Source organism: Daktulosphaira vitifoliae, unplaced genomic scaffold (genome assembly GCF_025091365.1).
Source record: "Daktulosphaira vitifoliae isolate Bord-2020 unplaced genomic scaffold, ASM2509136v1 Scaffold_3, whole genome shotgun sequence".
NCBI lineage: Eukaryota > Metazoa > Arthropoda > Insecta > Hemiptera > Phylloxeridae > Daktulosphaira > Daktulosphaira vitifoliae.
The window spans coordinates 30,905,861-30,917,290 of NW_026099574.1; the positions used below are offsets into that span (position 1 = coordinate 30,905,861).

At 28.3% G+C, this 11,430-nt stretch overlaps 1 protein-coding gene across 1 annotated transcript in view; it reads left to right on the forward strand.

The window, feature by feature from the left end:
• The first annotated feature begins 7,090 nt into the window (after positions 1-7,090).
• The window catches only part of LOC126902837 (uncharacterized), a 19,326-nt gene continuing 14,986 nt past the window's right edge, over positions 7,091-11,430 (forward strand). The window contains exons 1-2 of the mRNA XM_050680494.1: positions 7,091-7,212; positions 7,267-7,489. The gene's annotated coding sequence lies outside the window, so the exon portion shown is untranslated. The remainder of the gene's footprint in view (positions 7,213-7,266; positions 7,490-11,430) is intronic.

The following is an 11,430-nucleotide window of genomic DNA, read 5'->3' on the forward strand; positions in this document are numbered from 1 at the left end:
TTATCTTCACGGTGAAAATGGCTACCAAATTCTATTTTTGTGTGAAAATTTTCGATTTTATATTTTACATTTTTTACTTTAAAATGTTATAACTTTTTGAAAACTTCATGGATGAATACAATTTTTTTATAAAAAATAATATTTCTATACTTTTTTCATAGCCCAAAGGGTGTTTAAACACCTAAACATCATCAAGGACGATGTCAAAACCACTTACTGGCTCAAAATTCCATCACCGCTTGGACACAAATATTGGCGACGTCGAATACACTGAACTATTGAGAATAATGTTATTGTTACGGTGCCATATTATCTACGTGAAAGGTATGCAGAAAAAACAAATGTTACAAAAATATTTATCCGGACAGAGAGTAGTCGAAATAAAAGAAAACTCTCCGCCATTGCGAAAATGATGTGTGGAATTCCAACCACGTTTATTCGTCACATAACTAATCATAAAATTTGTAGCTTGTATAAAGCAATGTGTTTGAAACAATGGTTAACTGATAATTTGTAACTGTTTTATTTATGTATTGTTATAAATATTGGTTAAAAAATTACAAAAAATGTATCGATTTATTTTATTAATTAAGGTTTTGTAAAAATTGATCTTCTCCTTGTACATGTGCTCGGCAACCAGATTTTGTTAAATACGGTGGTGTGACTAAACGACGGTTTTGACGCTAATCTCTACAGTTTCTCCGGGTTGCACNGTTTTCTCGACAGTTCTCCGGGTTGCACATAAGTTGTATATTTTGGTGTTTTCGTACGTTCTCCGATGTTTTTTCTGTTGAACGCGAAACAAATAATTTAAAAAAAAAATACAATCAAAGTTTGGATAATTAATAATATGTTACCATAGTAATCATATACTATAGAAATAGTTGAGTGTGTATCGGAACGTAGTACACACTCATACATGTTTACATAAGATAATATTTTTTAACCTTTACAACATAAGGGCGCAGATGCCCTTAAGGCAGTTTATTTTTCATTAGTAAGATCTTGCCCTGAATACACTTCACTTGTGTGGATTTATAATTCTTTTACTCAAATTCATGACTTAGATTAAATACACAATAATTTTTTAAGATATTAATGATTANAGATTCAATACAAAATAATTTTCTAAGATATTTATTATTCAATATAAGGCTGAAAGGATACCCCATTCTGGTTACGATGGAGTTTTAGGGTTTTTTAATATTAATACTTTAGATTATAGAAGAAACAGTCAAAAATTAGTGTTTTTATATAAACTTATTAATGGTGACATTGATTGCTCATTCCTTCTTGAGCGTTTACAATTTAAAATACATAAAATTAGAATCTGAATTAAAGATTTATTCTACGTAAAAAATATTTAAAAAAAAATATAAGAATCTTCTTCCATTATTGTTTAATGTTGGCGGGCAATAGGGATAGTGCGGATTTTTTCGTTTGTAGTAATATTGATAAATTTAAATCTTTATACATTAAATAATAATAAAAATTATTAATTTATAATCTATAATATATATTTGCTTGTATTAAATTGTGATTTAATTGTTACGTGTTCTCAACTGTTATCATATTTATATATAAATTGTAAATGGAGTTATTTCCGTAAAAAAGATATTATTATTATTATTATAATTACTAATCTATTCACCATTTCTTTTTACGATACATACCCGGACAAATGACCTGATTGTTACTACATTGTTACCATTAGATTATTTAATAAGGAAATAAATACATTTTTTTTATAAGTTAGTGAAAATAAGTACACACACACACACACATACACCATTAATACAACATATTTACATATTTATTTTAATTTTTCAATATAATAATTTAAATATATTTACAAAACTATATTTATTTACTTATAGTATCATTATAGTGTAGTTTATATTAAGATATAACCAATAGAGTAGGTAATTGATTTGACGCTAATTACAGACTGAATTTTATCTTAACAAAAGACGTTAGGTTTATTGATAATATACTTGTATAACAGTAATTTTTTGTCTTACAGCCGTGGGATAGTAATAGTAGTACTAGAAAATTGTTAAGACTTGTTATTATATCAGTGCGTCAGTACTAGTGCGACAACGGCCACAATAACCTATCCGCTAGCTCCGCTTAATGTCTATTAATTATAAATTTTATATAATTTATATTTGTGAATTAATAAATCATTATTATATTAATTACATAAAATTATATTTTTGAGAATTTCATTTTTATATTATACAGTCCGCTAATCATTAAAAACAGAAATAAAATAATACACGAACCATTATGTGGCGTTAACATATGGTCCTATCGGTACGGATCAATTTAAGTGCGATCGTGAATCATTACGCGACTGAATTTGCAAGGAATAAATAAAATACTACCAGGAGTATTAGTATTGAGGGTAAGTGAATTATATTGTAACATAGTGGTGGGTTGTTAAGTAAATCATGCGTTCATTGCGCATAGATAGAAATAGAATTGCAAAACCCAAGTTAAACGATCAACATGGCAACAGGTGAGGTTAGGAATGCAGATTAGCAGTATGCATTATAAGACGAGGACAGATTAAAGCATAGTTGACAAAATTCCAAGCATTTATAAATGACCTAGCAAATCATAACAATCAAACTCAGATAGGATTGCGGTTGGAAAAAATAAAATAAAAGTGGGATGAGTTTGATAACATATAAAATAATATTGAAGCGCTTGACCTGAGCGAAGAGAATTTAGAGTATCGCGACATATTTGTTGATACTTATTTTGAAATTGTGGCAAAAGCAGAATTCCTATTAATGTTATTTCAAATAATCGCGACAGGGATTCTCTCGATAGTCAAATAAATAATTATAATGATATGAAGGTAAAACCTCCAGAAATACCGACATTTGGAAAAAAGTTTGAAGAATGGTGTTCATTCAAAGATCATTTTAATTCACTTATTAACTCTCATAGCGATATGCCAAAAATACACAAATTTTATAACCTAAGTGCATTAACTGGTGAAGCGAGTTTATTGATACAAAACTTAAAAACTACGGAGCCAAATTACGACGTTGCATGGTCAATTATAAACAACCGATGTATTACATTACCGAAGACAATGTATTACGGTCGTAAAGACCCCTATCCTTTATTGGACTATATAAATTACAAAAAACGTGGACCTATAGTCGTGATTGATTGTTCTAAACAAAACGACACCGTCAAGTCATCAACGGTTGATCTACGCTTGGATTTCGAATGCTCCAAACAGTTTCTCGATAAAACATCATTGTATTGTGTAATTATTTACGATTGTCAAATGGAATACAACGCATTCACGGGAGAAGTACGAAAACTTTAATGTAAATACTTATTTATTTTTTATTATTGTACAATTTACAATATAGTATAGAAACAAAAAAATATAAAAAATTTTTTTTAATAAAAAACTAGTTGTTTTGTAAACTTGTTATTTTATTTCAATCATCTTCGAATTTGACTGGAAAAGTCACGATCTTTCTTGTCAATTTTTGGCAAAGTATCTATTCCTAGAAAAGATCTGTTTGTAGCTAATTCCACCAGATTGGAGAAGTAATACACACGCTGAAAATTTTTTTTAAGTTTAAGTTTTAAGATGAAAAAATCAAATATTTTTAAACATACTTTCATGTGTGGATAATCACTGAAGATAATTTTCAATGTTTTAATACAATCTATACATTGATGAATCGATCAAGTCGTTGATTTTATTGAATTTACACCTTGGTGTAGCCATTGTGATTAAAGTCTCAATGTCCAATAGGCTTTACTGTCACTGCGGTTCGCATTCGCCGTCTTTTAAATTGTTTCCATTGAATCCAAAAGTTCGTAATATATTCGCTTCACAACAGAGCATGCACATTCAGAATTGTCCGAATTTTTTCCCGCATCCGATAATTCACAACCTTTGTAATGTAAAAAGTCACCACCTACACCGTTGAATTTATCGCCTAGACGTTCCGTAAAATATTGTAAATCTCTATAATTTTTCAATAGTTTACTAACTAGTTTGAAAACTCTATCCGTCGGATAGTTTTCAACAAGATAATTCAATTTATCCGATATATCATTGAAATAATCCATTTTGCGCACACAATAGCTTAACAAATACTGAGAACCTATTAGTAGTCATCATACAATATTATGCTGCTTCCCCCCCCTTTCCTCCTTTCCAAATATCTTTTAGATAATTATTTCGTGATAAAGAATGAGGTGTATACGACTAAGATATTAAAACATTACTAGATTAATGATTGTAATGAACACTGGCCACCTACATCATTCATACCTATGCATATAATAGTATTAAGCAAGGACAAAAAATTCAGTATTCCATCGTATATTTGATACGTCTGCATGTCAAATTATATACGTTTTAATTATAATATAGTTAAATATCGTTATTTATAATGGCATGAAAATATTCAGTCTTAAAGTGAAATTTTTACACATATATGTCATTAGGATTTAAAACAGATGCCTTTGTAAAAAATTATGGCCGTCTGCCGTCTCTAATGCGTTGACGGATGAAGAATGCAATCCGTCAAGTCGAAGCTATTATTTTATTAAAAATAATTAATTACAGTTGTTAAATACAGTAATAATTCAGACAAAATATATGTACAACATTAATCGATAAGTATAATACAGATTATAATAATAGTATAAACATTATAATATATATGTTCCAGTGATTACGTCGTCGTCGTCGGCGGCGGTAGTAGTGTTTATTTAAGAATGTTTTTTGCCATAAGAAAACTTGAAAAGTTGTCATTAGTATATATTGTATACAAAAAAAATATTGATTTATTATTCACTATACGAATAATGGTCAAGCTTATTAACTCGTATAATAACAATTAATCTAATTGATGGCGACATCGCCGTTGCCGCCGCGTTGGGCCATCTGCTGTATTAATCTCAAGGGCTATAGTGTAATCATCAATACAGCCATCTGGCACACAATGACTGTTTTGAATAAATCTATGTTTTTTTACAAATTAGGTAAAATTAACATTTTCCCGTACAGACTTTATCTGGAAAATGCATTTTTTTTTTCGTCAAAAAACCGATATTACGTATATATGGCCGAGCATAATTTAGGCGCGTGACAAGTTGTGTTAGTTTACGTCGTGTTTCATCCCCCCCCCTATAGGTTTGTTTGCCTTAAGTTACATTACCTCTCTCACAAAAGACTTGGTGGAGGAGGAGAGGTTCTTCTTAGGTTAGTTTACGTTGGGTTTCGTCGTTCCCCTTCCTGTTGCAGTATGATAGTTTACGTTGGATTTACTCCCCCTCCACCCCTCTTCCCATTATCGTGGTAGTGTGGTGGGTGGGTGAAGCGGAGAGGGCCTAGAATCACCCTACTCTTAATTTTCTATTTTTTTTAAGATCCTACCATAATCCTACAATGATTTGTCTAGACCAGGAGGTTGGCAACCAGTATTTCAATTTTTTAAGGATGACATCATAAAGGTCGGGTTATTATTGATTATAGCCAAAGTCGTCGTGTATCCTAATAATTTGTATAAATAAAATAGGTAAATACGGGTTTGAAATATTTTACTATAAAATTAACTAGTGAAAATGTATTATTACAATCATCGGTGTTATTTTTAAGTACAACATATAATAAATTAAACAAATTATATAAATTATTATTATTTGTTTATACAAAAATAAAATAAGATTTGAAAAATTATTCTGTTTCATTGCGAAAAAATAGTTTAAATCCTAGTTTATTATTTTTGTCTTGCGTAGTCATTAATACAGTGTCATCAGGTTTGTTATCAGAAGTAATATCCCATTTCCAGTACTGATCATTTTCTAAAATGGCATAATTTGTTTTTGATTTTATTAATTCCCGACAATTTAAGATATGTATTTTTTGTTCTTGGAAGTATGAGTCTTTATTATACGTTTTCTTGGAGAGATTTATAACACAGTCAAAAGGTAGAGTAGAAATATAATACCTTGTAAATGCAACACGAATATTATTTAAAAGCTGATCAATATTCTCTAGAATCGAGGTGATTACTGAAATATTAAGTTTAATATTAAACAAACTATAATTTTCTAAATTATCTATATTTTCATACACTGCTAAAAGTCTATCCAAAAATTCAATTTGAAACAAACAATATCTGTCCAAAAATGTTAATCCAACGCTTTCAATTACATTCAGATAATGAGTATAACATTGGACAATATTAGTATTGTTTTTAAGACACGATCGAATGATATCTCCTAATTTTTTACCAACGCTACTATCAATAGTTACAGGAACATCTATTTCATTTTTTCGCGTCCATGTCCAAGGTTGTTTACATTCCCTTGGGTTGAATAATTTAGACGACACAACATCGGGATCGTCTAATATAGTATTTTCGTTGTAAGGCATAGGACAACGAGCTATATATTTTCCTATATAATAATCTTGTTTTTGTAATTCCAACTGTATAAATGCAGGATATTCTTTAATGAGTTTATTCAAATCGTCAATAGTTATAGGTGTTTGGTCATTTGTATAAACAGTTATAACATTAAAAATTATTATTTTTAGTAAAATAATACATATTTTTTTATAATAATTCATCTTACCTGTTATGGTAAAATTATTCAGACACTAGTTAACTAATTAGTTATTATAAAATAAAAAAAACGGTAGCACAGTGGGGTCGAGGCACAGTGTGGACGAGGCATAGATGGGACAAGTATAGATGATATCTGACAGNCAGCAATTTAATTAATGAAAAAATGAAATTATTCAGTTTTGTAAGGTTTTAGATAACATTCGTTTACTTCACAGTATTAAACTAGTAATTTTTTCTTGAACATTAAAAATTTGTACCTCTGAAGTATTCAATTATTTGTTTAACAAGAATGTTCAATTTTCAGGATATATTTAAATCGTGATTGCTTTATATTTAATCATATGAAATCGTAATATTTGACTAGTATATGTATGGCAGGTACTATGACGTCATCTATAAATATTAAAGGCACATTTTTTTATTTTATTTTGTATCCTACTGATTTTATACTTACAATTTGCGCACTTCTCTGATGAATGCATTGTATTCCATTTGACAGTCGTGTATGATGACGCAGTACAGCAAAGTTTTAGCTGGGAAATGCTCTTCACATTCAAAGTCAATACGTTGATCCACTGTGGATGACTTGACGGTATCGTTTTGTTATGAACAATCGATTACGAATATAATTCCGTTTTTTTTGTAGGTGATTCGATCCATAAAAGGGTATGGGTTCATCTTTCCATAGGACATTGTTTGAAATTGGGCGTACGAATAATAAAATTTTGAGAACTTGCCTTTGTCGAAATCTGCATTTTGATTTTCGTACGGGTACTCGTCAGCCTTGAAGCACGCCTTGATGTTACGCAGAAGACAATGATTTAATTCACTGTGTACCATTTTATTGGCATCTGTTACCATAGCTACGAGTAAGTACCTAGGTTTTTCAACACCCGAAAATGTACGCACTGGCCATGTATGAGTGATGGTTTGTGGTACGAGAGGGAATACAGCAGTGTCCCAATGTTGAAACTCTAACGGTAACCATTTTTTGCTGTCTAATATGAGCATTAGATCCAATTCCATTTTCACATTTGGTTCAAAGTATTTCACGACCCATTTAATTTTTGTGATATTCACTTTGGTTTGTTTGATCAGCACAATGTTGTCTGTGGTTAACACCGAAGCTTTTTCTGCTTCATCTTTAGGTCGTGATAATGCTATGGCGCAGTGGTCAGCATTTGATCGGATGAGTGTTTAGGTTGGGTTGGGTTTAAAACATTAAAGGCCATTTTTCCCAAAATTCGGGTGGCTCTTTTACGGTGGTTATGTACGGTTTCTGAACATCCCTCTAGCTGACACTGGGATTCCTTGCCATTCTATCTCTGCATCTCTGGAACTCTGGAACTCTCAACCAAGATACAAAAAGTGAATGTGCGTGAGTGTATGTTTCGTTCTTAGTTGCAATTTTATATAAAATCTGCACTATTTTTATGCTCTTTCGTAATAACTGGGATTTACAAGAAATATTATACATCTAATTTTCGGTCGAATACTTTTGGTGATATAAATATTCTAACACATATAAAACATTGGATTTTTTTATTTTTTTTTTTATCTACATATATATATATATAAACATACTAAAATATTACATGACCAGATTGCATTGTGTTCTATTACTTATTGAAGTGCCACAACCTGGCCGGACAGAGTACTAGTAAAATTATATCATAATTAAAATTTTAGTTAATTACAAGATATCTCCAAAGTGTCTCTCCATTTATCGACTAGGCAGTCTGATATCTGCCACAGTGCGAGCAATCGGAGTGTAGGACACTAGTATAATCTATTGTGCAAAGAATCGAAATTGAGCTCGCATCTACTCTAGATTACTCCTTGGACAACTAAAAAGACGTAGGCCACTTGGAAATAGTATGTTGCACAGGACAGTTATGTTGTTTAGAATTTCTTTATTGGTTTTATAAATTATTAAATAATAAATATATTAGTGTAAAACACCACATACAAGGTTAAAAACTATACCACATAAATATACAAAAGGGTTTTACATAAAAAACCAGTGTTATTAAAAACTTACGTTTCACCTTGGATAGATATGATATAGATTTGTACTAGAAAAGTAGTTACACGCGAGTTAATAATAACATAAACCGTATAAATTTAAATGCGTACTAATGCATAAATATCGATAATTGTTACATCAACTACATCATTAATCTCAAGAGAATATCTGTCTTATCAGGATAGTCAGAAGTAAGTGAAAACATTTATTTATATAATAAGTCTATAATAAATCCTTTACTATAGAACTTTTAGTAATAAAAAAAATAATATAAAATTGAAAAAATATCGAAAATTAGCGATTTTTTAATTTGTAATTTTTTGGGGGATTTCCCCCCTTTACAGGGAACGAGGGATATTTTTTCAAATTTTGAGGGTAATGTCTTCGACTAGATACAATTTGTAATCTTTTGACATATTGTTCATCAAAATCGGTCCAGCGAGAGCTGAGATTAAGCGTATACAGACACAAAAAAAAAAAAAAAACACATCATAGTAAAATTAATACCTTCACAGCTTTGCATCGAAGCTAAAAAAAAATTGAAATATAGATCTTCTTCTTGGTGAAAATGGATACCATATTAAAAAATATTCTATTTTTGAGTTAAAGTTCTGTATTTGGTATTTTATTTTATTTAAAAATATCGTACAAGGGGAATACACTGAGTTTCTGGAATATTATATAATTTAATTAATATAGAATAAATTTCATAAGATATAAAAAGTTAATTTATTTACATTTTTTTTGCTTTTTTAAGTCGAAAAAGTAACTTTAAAATTTGAATTAAATTATCAATATTATCATTTGACGAGAGCAACAAACAGTTGTCGAATAGGTAACACTTGTGTCTTTCATGCTTAGGATACGAGGTTCGAATTTACCTGTAACAGTTAATGTTTTGTATTTTTTTTTTTTTTTGAATTAGAAAAAAATGTTCAACACATTTGATTTTTATCTCATTTAGATTCATTAACTTCAATAAAAATTAAGGATCCCATTACTGTAGTTTCCTCTCGTGAAAAGAAATGTCTTATTCAACTTAACATTAATTTATTATGTGTTTTTTTTTTATGGTTGCGATTTATTTTTCCAACCCTCATTTAACCTACTTTTTTCTACGATATGTCAAATGATTATAATTCGTATTTAGTTGAGGATATCACCCTCAAAAATTAAAAACAAATCCCTTAATCAAATAAAAAGTAGCTTAACCAANAAATTAAAAACAAATCAAATAAAAAGTAGCTTAACCAGATTTCTCCATACAAACAATTAAAATCATTAATTTCTAATATTTTTAAAGTATTTATTGTTGAATTAGATTTAATATTATAAAAGTATTCAACTACAAAAGTAAATAATTTTACTTTGTAGATAATTAATTTTTTAACTATTTGTGTGTGCTACTAGCAGTCTATAACATACCAATTTTTAGGTAAAATGTTTGGTACATTAGTGCTATGTAAATCATAAATCTAAAAAAAAATGATTTTTAATTTCATCTGAATTTAACAATGGATTTTACAATTATAATCAATTTGTATAATAAATTCAATTGAGTAGACCTTTTTATCAACTGTTTTTTGATTGTTTCTTTTTTGTTAAAGTAAATCATTAAAATCAATTCAGTTTTGCATATTTCAATTGTAAAATCTTTAGAAACACCAAAAGTTAATTAGAAATGTTTTTTATTTCAGTGATTTATTACGATAAAAATGCAAAAAAAAAAGGTTTTTTCTGATATATTTACTGTAAGTAGTAATTATACAATTTACTAACTGTGTATTAATCTTAACAATACCATTTTTTTCTATTTAATGATGTCAATTTTAAACTTGCAAGTTGAGCTATAAGTTATCGTAATAAATTCATTTTTTTTTTTATTATGAATATTCATTTTAAAGGACAAAAAAAGAGTAAGTTAATAATGATTCCTTTTAACATATTAAAAATTAAAATCAATGATAATTTGAAAACAAATAATGTATAATAATAAATATTATATAATATATAAATATAAATAAAAATTAAATATTATATTTTTGAAACTAAGAATCACTAATCTATAATAAATAAGGAAATAGTAGTAGATATTGCTTTTGTAATTATCCTCATATTTCTTGTGATTAAACACTCACTACAGATTTTTGCATTGAAGCGTTTCTTATGATAGTGATTTTAATAACTGTTAGATAAAATCAATTTTGGATCTAACTATACCACGTCACCACTATGCCGTGACTCCACTGTGCTGAATTTATTTTTTTAATTAATTGAAAAAACTATTGCAAAAACACTGAAATACAAATTTCATATAAAGAAATTCTTTAAAGATTTCTAAAATGAGTTGAAACTTAGTATACAAAATAACATTTTTATGGAATATATTTTTTTTCTGAAATTACATTTTTAAACATAAGTCTACTACATTTATTATATAAAACAAATTAATCAATAGAATTTTTTATTTATAACAATATATTGTTTATTGATTAACAATTACTTAAATAATTATTCACAATATTTTTAAATCTTCGTTTTTAACAATAAATTTAACTACTTAGATGTATTATAATGTATAATAGTATTTTTTACTTAACACATTAAAATATGTGCAATATTAAATTTTAATAATAACTGAATAAATAGATTAATCAAACAGATTGTACTAGTACCTTAAATGTAAGGATAGTAAAAATTTAATGAGTCAATATCTAATTGAATACATTCTTCTGTATAATGACCATGCGTTAAACAATAATAGCATCTATAGATACAAAAAAA